At 47.7% G+C, this 15,413-nt stretch overlaps 1 long non-coding RNA gene across 1 annotated transcript; it reads right to left on the reverse strand.

Moving 5' to 3' along the window:
* Positions 1-2,734: 2,734 nt before the first annotated feature.
* On the reverse strand, positions 2,735-10,524 carry LOC109499163. The gene is made up of 2 exons (XR_002156345.2): positions 10,210-10,524; positions 2,735-2,993 (listed from the first exon to the last, which is right to left on the reverse strand). It is a non-coding gene; the product is annotated as an uncharacterized LOC109499163 (long non-coding RNA).
* Positions 10,525-15,413: the final 4,889 nt, after the last annotated feature.

The following is a 15,413-nucleotide window of genomic DNA, read 5'->3' on the forward strand; positions in this document are numbered from 1 at the left end:
GCTGGTCACGTAGGTATGCCCATTTCAGTGGTTTCAAAAAATAAAATTTGAATTCTCCTTGTTCCTAGTCCACTGAAGTTTTTGCAAGTTAGCAGAGTTCGTTTGTAAATGACTCTGCAACTTTGCAAGCCAGGGTGCTACGTAGAATCCCCGTGATCTGAAGCCTAGAAAGGAGGCTTTCTAAAGAGCATTCCTCAGACCAGAAACGCTTAGTCGCTGGAAAATCTGGGCAAATTTTACTCTGCGTCCACTGCTGTAAACTGACGAGGCCCAAACAGAACAGTACAGATCCCTCTCTTTTTGCCTTTGAATTCTGGAACACGCGACTCACAGAATCAAAGTAGTATTTAAAGTATTTAAACATGGCCACATAGGGGAGCGCCCAGGTGGCTGCCAACTTCGGCTCAGGTAGTGATCTCAGGGTTCCTGGGTTCGAGCCCCGTGTCGGACTCTATGCTGACAGCTCAGAGCCTGGAGCCTGCTTCAGATTCTGTGTTTCCCTCTCTCTCTGCCCCTCCCCCCTCTCAAAATAAATAAACATTAAAAAAAATTTAAACATGGCCACATAGGTATGGGTAACAACCAAATACTCTAAGAAGGTACAGAAAAAAGAATGAAAAAAAAATTGTAGGTGCATCACCAACTCCTCTGTTTCAGGAGTTTTGTGGCCATCCAGCACCAGTAACTGTTGGGAGGAAGGGGTTATTCTTATCGGTTGGTCCAAGAGAAACATTTGTTATTTTGAGAGTTGCCAAATTGCCCTGAGTACATAGCTTCTCCCTTGACTTTTAACATGAAGCTGATTTCAAGCTCTTGTCATAATTTATTCTAGTTACTGAATGAGCTTAACACACATACTTCGTACACATAACTTAACACACATAACTTCACCCATTCCTTTCTCCTCCATTGAACACCTACTGTGCACCCAGATACTGTGCCCTGTGGTAGGGCTGGCGTGTGAGAGGGTTCCTCCTTGAAGGCTGGAGAAGTGTGTTTCTCCTTTCTACCCACACTGTGTTTCTCAGGTCAAGTTTCTGAGGCTTAATTGCTAAGTGGGCCTTGCCTTTGACAAGCTGATTTCTTTCTATAAAAATGGGGAAAGGGGAAGCTCAGCATTTGGGCACCCGTTCTGTGGATAATAGCTGTCTAGAGGCGTGCTGTTTTGGTTTGCCTGCAACACTAGAACACCTGTAAACTCACCAAGAGAACAGCGGACCATGACCTGAGAAGGGGTGGTAAAGACCGTGGGATGCCCAACATTTCCTGCAACAACAGAACTAAGTCCTCCAATGGAAAGTTCAACAGACTTACGGGTTCTTCAAGCACCCTCTCTGATAATTCCCCCGAAACAAGCCAAAGACTGACGCCAACATCTCGTGGAAGGCTGTGCCTTCTTCCAAACTCGCCCCTGCCATGGGAGGCACCAGTGAATGTGTGTGCCCTCCCCCCAAATTCATGTGTTGGAATCCTAACCCCCAAGATGATGGTATGGGGAGGTAAGGCCACTGGGGAATGATCAGGTCATAAGGGCAGAGCCCTCCTAATTAGGATTAGAGTCCCTTTTTTAAATGTTTTTTTTTTTATGTTTATTTATTTATTTTGAGAGAGAGAGAGAGAGAGAGAGAGAGAGAGAGACAGCACTCAACGGAGGGAGGGGCAGAGAGAGAGGTAGAGAGAGAATCCCAGGCAGACTCTACACTATCAGCTTGGAGACGGACGCAGGGCTCAATCCCATGCCTGTGAGATCATGACCTGAGCCAAAATCAAGAGCCAGACACCCAACCGACTGAGCACCCCAGGCGCCCAGGATTAGTGCCCTTTGAAAAGAGACCCCACAGAGCTCCCTCGCCCCTTCCACCGTGTGGGGACATATAGTGACAAGCCTGCAGCCGGGAAAGACCCTTCACCCGCCCAGCCTGCCACCCCAGTCCCAGATTTCCAGCCCCAGAACTGTGAGTGATAACGCAGGGCTGTTTACAAGCCGCTCTGCCTGCCGTATCCAGTTCGAGCAGCCCAAACAACTTAGACGCTAGCAAACTGCTGAATAAAATGCACTCTGTCTTCTGCCTTGACAAATGGATCTTCATAATTACAAAATAAATTAAACGTGCCTAGGTCTAGATGTTCTGATGGTGAGGTAGACATGTTTGGGGAGGCAATAAAATATTCACACACAAAATTAATAAATTATCATGTATTTATTTCATGCAATTTTCCTTGCCTTTATTTGAATAAAAATCACTGATTATGGTCGTATAATGAGGATATTTTTCACATATTTGTGTTCTACTGATGATAATGGCAGGTTAAGCAATCTTTCTTGGGTCATGGTTTTAAGAGCTTTGTAGGCAAGGTTTTGTTATTTCAATTTGGAAAAATATCACGCTGCCGAAGCAATGGAAGTGGAAATGATATACAATATTTTTAAAAACACTTTTAATATTTATTTTTGTGAGAGAGAGAGAGAGAGAGAGACCAGGGGTGGGGAGGAGAATGTAAGCAGGGGAGGGACAGAGAGAGGGGGACAGAGGATCCGAAGCAGACTCTGTGCTGACAGCAGAGAGCCTGATGTGGGGCTGGAACCCACGAACTATGAGATCATGACTTGAGTCATATTCGGGTGCTTAACCGACTGAGCCACCCAGGCGTCCCTGATAAATAAAATTCTTAAGGCAATTCACAGGTCGGAAAATAAAGCATGAGCTCTGCATGTCATATCTGAACATTCCAATGCGGCTGTATGGGATGAATCATTATTGCAGAAAATATTGGAATATTATAATTTTGTCATATAAATGACTACTATTAACATAGCAATTTTCTCTTGAATCAGTAGCTGGACCCACAAAGTATCTCTTGAGTCTTTCAAGTTTTTCAATGCAGGGATTTTAAATAAAACCCCAAATTGGAATATGTCGTTCATGGTCAGAACAATCTCCTTAGACATTCAACTGGGGGTGATGTACCCAGGAATTTTCCTCATGTTAGTCCTGCAAAATACAAGCCATACATTAATGAATGGCAAGAAAGCACATAGAGATATCCAAACAAGCTGAAAAGTGCTTTTGAAAATGTCATAGAAGTCTCATTAGCTACTTTTATTTTTTTTTAATTTTTGTTTAATGTTTTATTTATTTTTGAGACAGAGAGAGACAGAGCATGAACGGGGGAGGGTCAGAGAGAGAGGGAGACACAGAATCCGAAGCAGGCTCCAGGCTTTGAGCTGTCAGCACAGAGCCCGATGCGGGGCTTGAACCCATGGACCGTGAGATCATGACCCGAGCCGAAGTCGGATGCTCAACTGACTGAGCCACCCAGGCGCCCCTCATTAACTACTTTTATTAAAACAATTTAATTAAAACAATTCACAATTTTGTGTTCAATAACCACTGAGTTCCCATGTAAAAAATGAGTATCATGTTCAATCTTGTAACATCTAGACCTACATGTATACAGATTTAAGATCCAACTGGACTTATTTAATGTTGCAAAATGTTCCTCTCTGCATCTTTCTCCACCTTTGTGAAATCTGCACTAATTCGCAAACACCTTTGAAACGAAAACTGATACCTGAAGAGAAGCGAGGTATGGAATCTCCCCGTTGCTGGGGAGTGACACTTGATTATGCAAGAGTCTGTAGCATCCGTGCTCTCTGAGAAGAAGGATTTGACAAGCTAATTAATTTGTCTTTTCTTTTACCTCAGTCTTTCTGACTCACACTCCCTCTGAGCTGACACCCAGCCCCCACCTTCCATGCTGGTGGCTCAACGCAAGCCTTCCCTCATTTAGTCACCTCTCACGTCAAGGTCATAGTGATGGGTGTGGAGAAGGAATTCTGGGGATCGCACCGTGCTCCCCGATGAGCTATTTAGGGTTCTGGGCCGCCCGAGACCACACTAACAGCCACGGTAGCTGACCAGGAGCTGGGCACCGGCTGAACTAAGGAAGGGGCGACTTGAACAACTGTCCAGCCATGCCATCGGGAGCCAGCCGATGACCACATTTGCCTGGCACCTGTAAGGCCCTCAGAATATTTATTAAGTGGGTGATGAGCGAATGAATGAAGGTAGGAAAAATGAAGAGAAAGCCATGCTTGCCATAAAGGCAGACAGGTGCATCAGCAAAGACGTGGCAGTTTGGGGAAGGGTCTCAGAAGTGGGGTAACTGGAGGAAAAGAAATCCACCTCCCAAGGAAGGCGAGCTTTCCTCTCTGGACTTGACCACCAGGCATTTTGTCCCTACGAAGCGACAGGATCTTAAGCAGGCCGGGGGTTCCGCCTGTTTACGTTGAGTGCTGTCTGGTTATAACCATGGCCAACTTTTACACATTTGGTTAACAATTTGAGGCTCTGCTTCCGAAATCTCAATGCTTCCTTTGCAAATTCAAAGAGAAATCCCAGAATCTAGCCAGAAAGTGAGGCTGGCCTTATGGTATTCCCACGCCCCGCTGAAAACAGGAAGACAGCACAGTGATCATGACCACCCCTCACAAAGGGGCTCCTGCCTAGACCTGTCCTTGGCTCCAAAAGCGGCGAGGGCTTCTCTCACTCTGGAGGGGCGACAGGTGCAGGCAGGGAGCAGAAAGCAAGATGAGGTCAAGAAACCAGAATTGATCTGTAAATAGAAAACAAACACTCCTATGCGGTCACAACCTACGGGGATCACGGAAGAGCCACGTTTGTATCTGTTTGGCCCGAGCACACCTGCCTTCCCCGCTGGGTCCTCAGCAGCGCTAGGGAAGAAATTCCGTGTTTCCCATCTTTGAATTCTCGGAGCTTCCCACCCTGCCTGGAACATAACAGGTGTGCAAGAAATGCCTGCAGTTGACTGATTCTCCATACTTTCCACAAGTTCTGCATTAAGCTCTCACCACGCCCGCCATGTCCTAGAGCTTCAGTTTTGTTCCCCCCTCCTTTTTTTATACCAAATAGGCAGAATTTCTAGATGACTCAGTGAGTGAGGTTCACCTCTCCCAGGTACTGGTTTTTTTTTGGAAAAAAATTATTTGGGGGCGCCTGGGTGGCTCAGTCGGTGAAGCGTCTGACTTCAGCTCAGGTCATGATCTCACAGTTCGTGGGTTTGAGCCCCGCGTCCGGCTCTGTGCTGACAGCTCGGAGCCTGGAGCCTGCTTTGGATTCTGTGTCTCCCTCCCTCTCTGCCCCTCTCCCACTACCGCTTTGTGTCTCTCTGTCTCTCAAGAATAAACAAACATAAAAAAATTTTTTTAAATTATTTTGATACAGCCTGTATTACATTAAGGCCTTTAAACTCGAACTTGAATCAGAAGCAGCCCAGAGTTTTATTATCGGGGACCAGCAAGGGTCACAGAAGACATACGGTTCTATTTTCCATCTATTTTCAGAAGGATGGGCTGAACATTCACCACACCAAAGCAATGATCTCCAACATTTAATTAAAAAGCTTCAAAAAAAAAAAAAAAAAACCCACAGACTGGTTTATTCCGGTACGTTCCTGGGGCTTTGTGTGCTGTTAGAACTTCCATCCATCTCTGAGCCTAAGGCCTTCATGCAGGGCCTCAAATATAGTAGCTGCTCAATAAATGCACAGGGAAGAAAGAAATGTAATAAAGGAAAGAAGAGAAGGAATGGAAACCAGGCATGAACCCAGAGGGTCTGCTTCCCGCCCTGCCTAAGTGGCACCGCCAACCCTGAGACTTTTTTCAGGCTCTGACCTTTGTGGGCAAGAGTTCCCGAACTTCAGAGGGTCCGTGGGTAGCGGCTTGTTAAACCACAGACCCCGGAGTCTTTCTGTCACCCGCTGTTAACATTCCTATTCAGCAGGGCCGGAGTGGGGGCTGGGACTCTGCCCTCCTCACAAGACTCGGGTACCAGGGATGGGGGCGGCCCGGGGATCAACAGGGACAGAGAACCGCCGGCTCCCAGGAGCACAGGTTCAAGCGCTGGCACCGACCCCAAACTGCTTCCTGAGAAAGACTACAACTTTACATGCAGCTGTCCCTACAGCCCCGCTCTGTGCCGAGTGGGGTAGCCTTCCCTTCGGGTTTCCTGATTTTTTTAAGGGAAGAATTAACTCTGTCCCTGTTTATCTGGCCACCAAGGTTCCTGTGTCCGTCCCCGCTCAGCAATTAAGGCGATCCGTTTCCATGCTAACGACCGTCCCTGTTATCTCCGGCCGTCCAGCTGCCATCCACAGCCTGCTTTCGGGGAAATAATACTGGGGAAGATAATCTAAGGGAGGCTGTGATGTAGATATGCTAAGTTCCATCTTTGGACCCAATTAATGGTCGGAAAAAATAAACGTGTTCATGAAATTATACCTCAATATCATGTCTGATTTTTACTAAAAGTTGCCCCAAGCTATATGCAAATGAATACTATTGATGCACTTGCCGTGAAATGGTGGTGATACAACTGTGCAGTGTAGTGTCTGAATCTTGCCGGCCGGGCGTAGGCCACGCGGAGAGCGATCTTCCCTTCTGTGAGTTACCGGGAGCTGCTACCTCTCACGTGCTATGTTTCCTGCTCCCCGGGGCCGCCAGGAAGCTCAAAGTTTGGGTTTATTTTATGCACCTCGCCGCTGTAGCCTGCTTTGTTTCTGATGCACTGAATTTTTCACATGGTGTTTGTTTGTTTTCTTCTGTTTTGTTTGCAAGATGCCTGAACTCCCTTTTAGAGAGAGGACAGATAGGGGTTCCCGCGAAGTCACAGTGTTACTGTGATAAACGGCAAATGCGTGCAATGTTACTTTATTATCAGTTATTACAATGAACACGATGAAATAGTCGCCCATGGTAACCACGAACGATCCTCGTGTGTGGCCCCCGCGGCCACTGCCCGGCTTGTACTGCTCGCGTCCGTCCTTTCCTCCCCACCCTCTTCTCTCAGAAGGGACCCAGAACGTTCTCCTGTTCATCCTCCGTGGAGTTCTGAGCTGCCCTCTTCCAACTTCTCCCCACCTGAGTTCATGGATTCACCTCTTGGAGGGTTTCACCTGCCTCTGAGCCCACGGCTCCCAACCCAAACTTCCAGCTACAGAATCTCTTCAAGTTCCGGAACCCATCACAACCAAATAACACCCTGCTACTATTGTGAAAGTGGGTGAATACTACACACATCGAGAGCATGAGATTGCATTTGGAGAGTTCACTGTTCTCAAGGAAGACGAAAAAGCACAAGTTGGGATAGTACCCATGCGCCTTGATAGAAAGCTCTACTCTGTAATGTGGGTTGTCTAGATCCTTACTTCTCCGCAGATCCTTGGTTATCCCTCTTGCCCATGGCTTCTACCTGTTACTTGAAAAATCCATTCCCCGGGCAAATAGGTTGCAAAGCCCCTCGTCTTCTCGGAGACACTGGTTACAGGGGATTTGGGGGCAAGGGAAGGTGTGCTTGTAACGTACTGAGTCTTGTGTGTTCTTCATTGTAAGATGCACCGTTGTTTCATGTGCCACCAGGACAGGAAGGAAAATAATGCCCATAAAACGGTGAGACAAGGCTTTCTTCTCATTTCAGATTTCTGATTTCTACCGATTGAGGTTTTCAATATCTTACTGAGGCGTAACTGACACTCAACAAACTGCATATCTACTGTTCAGTTTTTGAGTGTGTTTACCTGTGATGCCATGGCCACTATCAAGAAAATGAACTCACCCGCCATGTCCAGATGTCTCCTCCTGCCCCTTGGTCGTACCTCCCTATCCCTCCCTCCCACCTCCACCCTTCTCCCCAGGGAAATGCTGATCCGATTCCTGTCTCTACACAACATTTTGCTAGAATTCCATTTACGTGGAATTGTACAGATTCTTCTTTGTATCTGACTTCTTCCTTGCAGCAGAGTTAAGAGTCATCTACTTAGAATAAATATCACCAGTTCATTTATTTAGTGCCGAATGGTGTTCCATTGTGTGAATAGACTGGTTTGTTTATCTGGTCACCTTTCATGGGGTTTGGGGTTGTCTCCACCTTTTGGATATTACAAAATAGCCTGCTATAAATACTTTCGTTCATTCCTTATGTGAAAATATGCTTTCATTTCTTTGGTTTTTATGACCAAAAATACAGCCTATCTTGGTAAATATTCTGTGTGCATTTGAAAACACTGTGTATTCTGCTTTGTCTATAATTGTCAGGTCAAGTTGGTTGGGAGTGTTGTTCAAATCTTCTATGTTCTTATCGGTTTTCTATCTTTTTTAATGTTTCTTTCTTTATTTTGGGGGGGGGGAGGGGAGGGACAGAGAGAGAGGGAGAGAAAGAGTCTCAAGCAGGTTCCACACCATCAGCACAGAGCCTGATGCAGGGCTCAATCCCATGAACTGTGAGATTATTCTGACCTGGGCTGAAATCAAAAGTTGGATGTTTAATCAACTGAGCCACCCAGACTCTCTCTTTATCTTTTTGTATCAATTACTGAGAGACAGGTATTGAAATCTCTGGGTTTTCTGCTTCTTCTTGCACATCTCTCGGTTCTTATCTCAGGTATTTACAAGCTCTTTTTGGTGCATAAACCTTCAGAAAGGCTGTATTCTCTTGGCAAATCGATTCCTTTGCCTTTATCCAATGAACTCTCTTATCCTGTCAGTGTTTTGTTGACTGAAATATCGAAGGGTTCTCACTACCCCCTCATGCTGTAGGATTTACAGCTAAGTCACATGTCATTAGGGCAAGGGCAGATTGGCCACCTGTGCTTAGCAGGTGCATAGGGATTTCGGGGATGTTACAATGCACAAGATCAACGTATGCTTAGAACTGGTGATACAGGGACATCACAGGGCGGTTGTGAAACTGATTCTTTTTAACGGAAATCTCGCAGGAATGTTCTCTGGCAAGTCTTCATTCACCTTGGGTTGCTGTTTCGACAGTCCAAACTCTTTTCAGCAGTGCTATACAGTGACGTGATAGAGGCAAAGTATCGTTTTGGGCACACTGTTAAAGGTGGGGGGGGGGGCGCCTGGAGGGCTCAGCCAGGTAAGCGACCGACTCTTGGTTTGGGCTCAGGTCATCATCTCACGGTTCGTGAGTTTGAACCCCTTTCAGGTTCTGCCCTGACGGTGTGAAACCTGCCTGGGATTCTGTCTCCCTCCCTCTCCCTCTCTCCCTCTCTCCCTCTCTCTCTCAAAAATGGATAAATAAACTTAAAAGAAAAACAAGATGGAATGGTTGTTTCTGCTTCTCCCTGAGGGGACAGTCACGAAGTCCTCGGCTCGGGCTGCCTTCCTCACGGGGACACTATCCTGCCTGTGCCCGTTATTTTGTGAAAGATTTCCTTACTCTTTTTTAAATTTTTTTTTCAACGTTTTTATTTATTTTTGAGACAGAGCATGAACGGAGGAGGGGCAGAGAGAGAGGGAGACACAGAATCGGAAACAGGCTCCAGGCTCTGAGCCATCAGCCCAGAGCCTGACGCGGGGCTCGAACTCACGGACCGCGAGATCGTGACCTGGCTGAAGTAGGATGTTTAACCGACTGCGCCACCCAGGCGCCCCTCCTTACTCTTGTAAGTCTGTCTACATTCTGGCCATCACTGCATGCGGAAGACGCCCCGAATGGAAACCGTTGTCTTCCCCCACGCTCCCCGGTGTCTACACCCATTCTCAGGTAATGAAATAAATGTGGATACGGTCACATGCATGCCAGCATGTGTGTGCGTGTGTGTGCACACAACACGCACACACACACACACACACACCCCGTGATCCCCATTCATTTTGCCCACTATGCTCTTGCCCCGAAGTCCCCGTGCCTGTCACCTCTCCTGGATCCCTTCCCTCCCTCTCTCCTTCCCCACATCACACCTGTGCTTCAGCAGCCCTCAAATCCCCATTATGCCTCGGGCGTGCGTTTTCCCTTCATTGATTTGTGCCAAGAATACACTTAACTTTTACATTTACATCTAGAAAATTATTTCTCCTCCACTGACACAGCTCCAAGTGTGTCCCTCAGCAGGGACGCCCCACGGTCCCAGGGCACAGTTAGCCGCTCCCTTTCATCTGTGCTCTCTCCCCACTCATACCTGCGCTCAGGTGCTGGCTGACCCTTCTGGCTCCTCCTTGGGGCCGCGTTCTAAGGAAACATCACCTATTTTGTTAACGACGTCTCCTCTACTGTCTGTCATACGCCTCAACCTGTCAGCTGAAGGCGGCACGTGTGACGGCTTTCCTACCCTCTGCCACTCTTACAGACCCCATCCGGGGTCTGGCCTCCTCCAGTCTCCCGGGGGGAAACTCACAGGTGCCTCCTTGCTCCTCCCGCCTCCGCCTGTGCCGCAGCCAGTCCCGGTTGGCGCCGAGGTCTGTGCGCTGCTCTCCGGTCACCTGTCTGGTGTCGTCCACGCCCTCGGTCTTCCCGTGACAGGGTCATGCTCCAGCCATGCGCTGCCCTTGGGTGTGTGCCTGCAGTTCTCAGGTTATCTTATTAACTCTCCATATAATGGGAGGGGATATTTATCTACCCTTTGGAAGAGCATTATTTCTGGGAAAAGAGCCTGGATTCCTGGCAGAGGGTAACCGGGAGGACCATTGCCCTGTAAACAAAATCGCATCCGTGCCGCACCTAAACGGTATGTTCTAAAGGGCTGTGTGCCTGCAAGCCAGCCCTGGCCAGGGCAGGGCCCGGGCATTCCGCAAATGTTTGCCAGGACCCTGGCCCCTGCTCTCTAGAACATTCTGGGTTCTCAGTAGTGTGAAGCAAAAGAAATAATTTCCCTAAGCTTACACTGGTAGATCGAGACCAAATGAGAAACTGATAAAAATAACTCTGAAAACTCAGCATGTACAGAACTAAGATTGCATTTTCATGACCTTGACCTTGAATTACAGCCATACCCGAGAATGGGAAGCAACATTGATCAAGTATTTTGGAAATCGGTAAAAAAATAAAAATGGCAGATGGTCAGAGGGGAGAATTCATACTTTTATGAACTTTTATTCATTCATTGGAGTCAAATCCAGTCCTCTCCTCTGCCGGAGGACAGGAACGGAGACCTTCATTCAGGTATTTCCAAACAATTAAAGTGCCCTGGTTTTTAATGTATTATCCCCAAACGGGAAACTTTTCTTAATCTACTCATCATTAAACTTGGGAAAATCTTCTCGGTTCAGCTTGTGAAATAATTTGCCTAATGCTTAAGCTGATTGATATTTTATTTTTGCTGGAATCTCGGACGTTTTCAAAGTCAGTCGGCTTTTACAAATGGACGAACATCCCCCAGGCACAGTGTGCATATAAATAGAAGCTGCAGGGGCGCCTGGGTGGCGCAGTCGGTTAAGCGTCCGACTTCAGCCAGGTCACGATTTCGCGATCCGAGAGTTCGAGCCCCGCGTCAGGCTCTGGGCGGATGGCTCGGAGCCTGGAGCCTGTTTCCAATTCTGTGTCTCCCTCTCTCTCTGCCCCTCCCCCGTTCATGCTCTGTCTCTCTCTGTCCCAAAAATAAATAAAAAAGTTGAAAAAAAAAATTAAAAAAAAAAAAATAGAAGCTGCACACGTCAGGCTTCCTCCTCAGATCATAATGTTAAAGATAAATTTTAAGTAGTTTTCGAAGTCTCGACAAGTAGGTCTACCTTCTAAGGAGCCGTATACATTTTATGCAGATGCCCAGAGCTGTCCCAATACGTGTGTTAATGTCCTGAAGAGAAAGTAATCTGAATGTATTGCCTCAAGGTCACGTATATGGATTTTAAATTTAATATTGCTTGCTTTCCCATTCAAAAGAGCGTTAACCATCTTCCAGTAAAGAAAGTAATACAATTCGGAGGAATTCTTTCAACTACATAATTTTCAATAATTCATAAATGCCTTAGGATTTATTTTAAAATAAAGAGTCATCACCAGATTGCTTACATTAATTCTTGTAAAGCCACGTTCAAAATTCATTTTGGGCCTCTGACAAAGCTTTTATGGTAAGGATGTTTTGTTTTGTTTTGTTTTGTTTTTTTCATTTATTAGATTCACTTATGTGACAGTTAACAAAAGCTGTTTACTTGAATGCTCAAACAGGCTATCATGTTTTCAGTGTGTTGAAAAATGTGTGTTATATTTGCCTTTCAATTATTAAAGAAAAAAAAAGACAGAATGGACTTTTCAGCTGGTCTGCTCCTTCTTGGAAGTTTCTAGTTTATTTTTGGCCCCCCAGCGCTGGTCTGTGCCCCCAAATCCAACAGAGATGTTTTCGAGAACAGTTTCTGTTCTCGAACAAAACAAGAGTTTATGATTCACTTTCAGACTTTGTTCCTTCAGGCTAACTTGTTTGTCTGAGAAAACAGATTCCCGACCCCTGCGCTCAGAGCAGGATCCTTGTGCCCCTGTTTTTACTCCTCTGTGGCTCAGACGACGTGACTTTTGGCCCATGAAACATGCACGCGAGGCAAACGGAGAAAAACACGATAATCTTGTGAGGTCTTTTCCAGCGACGCACCGTCCCCAGCAGAGGACAAGGGCAGGCATGTAAACTGACCCAGCAACGAGGGACAGAGACGCTTAAAATCCCCCACCCTGCCGGCTCCCGGAGGTGTCTCTGCCCTGTGTATCTGGCCTGCCGGGACCTGCCAGCCTGTTACATTTGGATACATTTATCCCAGCCATTGGCAGCTTCTTCCTGTTTTCTTCCTAGCGGCTCCCTCCGACTGCTCAGTTCATCCTCTGCTGGGTGCTGGCTCCCTGCTGGAGTCTTCTGCCTCTGCTCCGGTTGATTAAAATTACTGTCCCCTTATCTCCCAGCCGGCCACCTGCTCTGAGCTCTAAACGCAGGTGGCTACGTCTTCCAGTGGAAACACAGAAACCTGCTCCTTAGCCTCTACTCGTAGGAACACAACCGCGTGGAGGGTTTGCCATGCAAATCAGCTAGAAGGCCCAGTCCCTGCATTTCTACGCACTAAAGGAGAGATAAGGGCCAGTGACGTTTAAACACCTCTCCCTTCAAGCACGGAAAAGAAAAAGGCATTGTTGGCGAGTGGTAAGTATGGAGCACCAATGTCCTATGGGTCACGCGGCTCAGCGAGGCCTCAGTGTGCACTGACACCGTGGGGAGCTTGGCCGTCACCCCACAACTGTGCAGGTGTAGTTGCTGTCGTGATGCAGGGGCACCCACAAGCTTCGGGGCGGTGGGATCAGCCAGCTCCCCGGAAGGAAATTGTAGGCCCAGCATCTGACCGGAACTGGCCCCCGTTAGGCAGAGAAGGAAAACAAAATACCCACCCGTGCGTCTGACTCGTGCTTTGAGTCAGGAGGTCCCTCCCGGGCAATGCAGGTGCAGGGGGGGAGCCTGGGCCTGGTCTGCTCTGCGCTCAACCCCTCCTGCCTGGCGGGAAGACACAGGGGGTCTGCGGGCAAGGCGGGAATAGTGATCAGAAGAAGGTTCTGGCTTCCTGCCACCTCCTCCCTGACCGCTTTGAACCTCAGAGTCCCCTTAGCGCCAGATGGGTTTGCCCCCCGCAGGGTGTTTGAGGATCCCATAAGAAAGCACTTGAGGAAACTCTGAAAGGATTGCCTGGGGCTCGTCCGCTCTTTGCGACTCCATTTCTTCTAGATCTTTCCCCAGCTACTTTTGCCCAGCTCTCCTCTGCTCTGTCCTCACCAGTGATCCCTTGTTGCCTTCAGTTTCTCCTTTTACCAGCTTTTCTCCCTTCTGTCTCTATTTTTGTGTTCTCTTTCTCTCTCCTCTGTACCAGGGAATTCAGAAAATGTCAACAAAAGCTTACCTTACCTTACCGATAACTTTGCTGAGAGATGAGAGAGTTGTGTGTGACTTTCTGCTCGGCGTTTTCAGTCTATTTGTTTTTTTTATTTTTATTTTTTTTAAAGAGAGAGAATACGAGTGGGGAGGGACAGAGAGAGAGAGATGGAGAGAAAGAATCCGAAGCAGGCTCCACACTGTCAGCGAGCAGCTCCATGCGGGGCTTGATCTCACCCGCCATGAGATCGTGACCTGAGCCTAAACCAAGAATCGAATCTCAACCGACAGAGCCACCTACGTGCAATAAATGTTTTCAGCCTAAAGTAAGCTTATCCTGGGGCATCTGGGTGGCTCAGCAGGTTAAGCAGCCGAGTTCAACTCAGATCATGATCTCACAGTTCGTGAGTTCAAGCCCTGCATCAGGCTCTGTGCTGACAGCTCGGAGCCTGGAGTCTGCCTCGGATTCCATGTCTCCCTCTCTAAGCCCCTCTTCCGTTCGTGCTCTCTCTCTCTCTCTCAAAACTAGATAATTAAAAAAAATTTTTTTTTAAGTAAAATAAGCTTATCCTAAGAAGCTAGATTCATTTCCTGTTAATACACAGACCAAGTGCCGAGGACACCCGCACGCGTGTATGCGTGAAATCTTTTTCCGTAAACTACTGTTGACTAAAAAATACTCGCAGGCTGCAATGGTAGAATAAAGCATAATTTAGAAATTATTTTTCATATTATTACAATAGGAACTGAAAGCGGAGATGGTGGGGAAGAGAAGAGGGACAGAGAGGGAGAGCAGGAGGTAGGGAGGAGAGAGGGAGGGACGAGCAGGGAGATCCAGCTGAATGTAAACCCATGGTGCATAATGGATGGCACTAGTTCCCGAAATCCTGTCTGTAAAAAACATCGTCAGGGAAGTCTTATGTCAATTTTAACCCCAGATCCTTGTCCCCCACCCCGTGTCTTCTGACCTGGGAAACCCGGGCTGGCGTCCTGGGGGACCTGGGCTGGCGTCCTGGAACCGACCCGGCTCACACGCCCTGCAGGGAACCTACTTACAGGGGTTCACTTTCAGGTTAGTAAAATTGTCTCAGATCCATGTTTCATGCTAGATTCCTCCAGGGAACTCTGACGATAAGGGGGTTGGTTGCCAGATGGGGTCCAGGCATCAGTCCTTATAAAATCTTCTTCCATGATCCCCAGGCTCAGCCCACGTCTGAGGTGACTGTCTGGAGGGTATCAGCTTTGGGCTCAGAAAACCTAGGACTCCAACACCCTGCTGTGTGACTTTCAACACATGAGTCCACGTCTCTGGGCCTCTGTGTTCACCTCTGGAAATTAGGGGACAAATCGTTTCCGCCCCAGGGATGGGAGCAGTGGTTCTTAAGCTAGGCTGCCTCTCACAATCATCTGGGAGGTTCTGCCTGGGTCAGACCCCACCCCAGCGGAGTCAGAATGTATGGCAGCAAAGCCAGGCTTCAGTGTTCGTGAAGCTTCCCGGACAACCTCCTGCTCGCGAGCCCGAGGTTGGAGACCAAGTGCCCTCTCGTGCTGGTATCTATCAATGCTGTGCTCCTAGCAGTAGGGCCTGGGGGTTTTGTGGGCGGCCGGGAGCGACTGGGGTTGCTTCAGAACCGGCACCTGCAGGTGTGGGGTCATCTACTGGAAGCAGGCAAGCGTCCTAGTGGAACAGAATAGTCAGGAGAGAGACAAACAAAGGGTTTGCTTGGGTCTAGCACAAGACAGGGGAAGCTGAAAAGACTGGATGT

Source organism: Felis catus, chromosome A1 (assembly GCF_018350175.1).
Source record: "Felis catus isolate Fca126 chromosome A1, F.catus_Fca126_mat1.0, whole genome shotgun sequence".
In the NCBI taxonomy this organism is placed as follows: Eukaryota; Metazoa; Chordata; class Mammalia; order Carnivora; family Felidae; genus Felis; species Felis catus.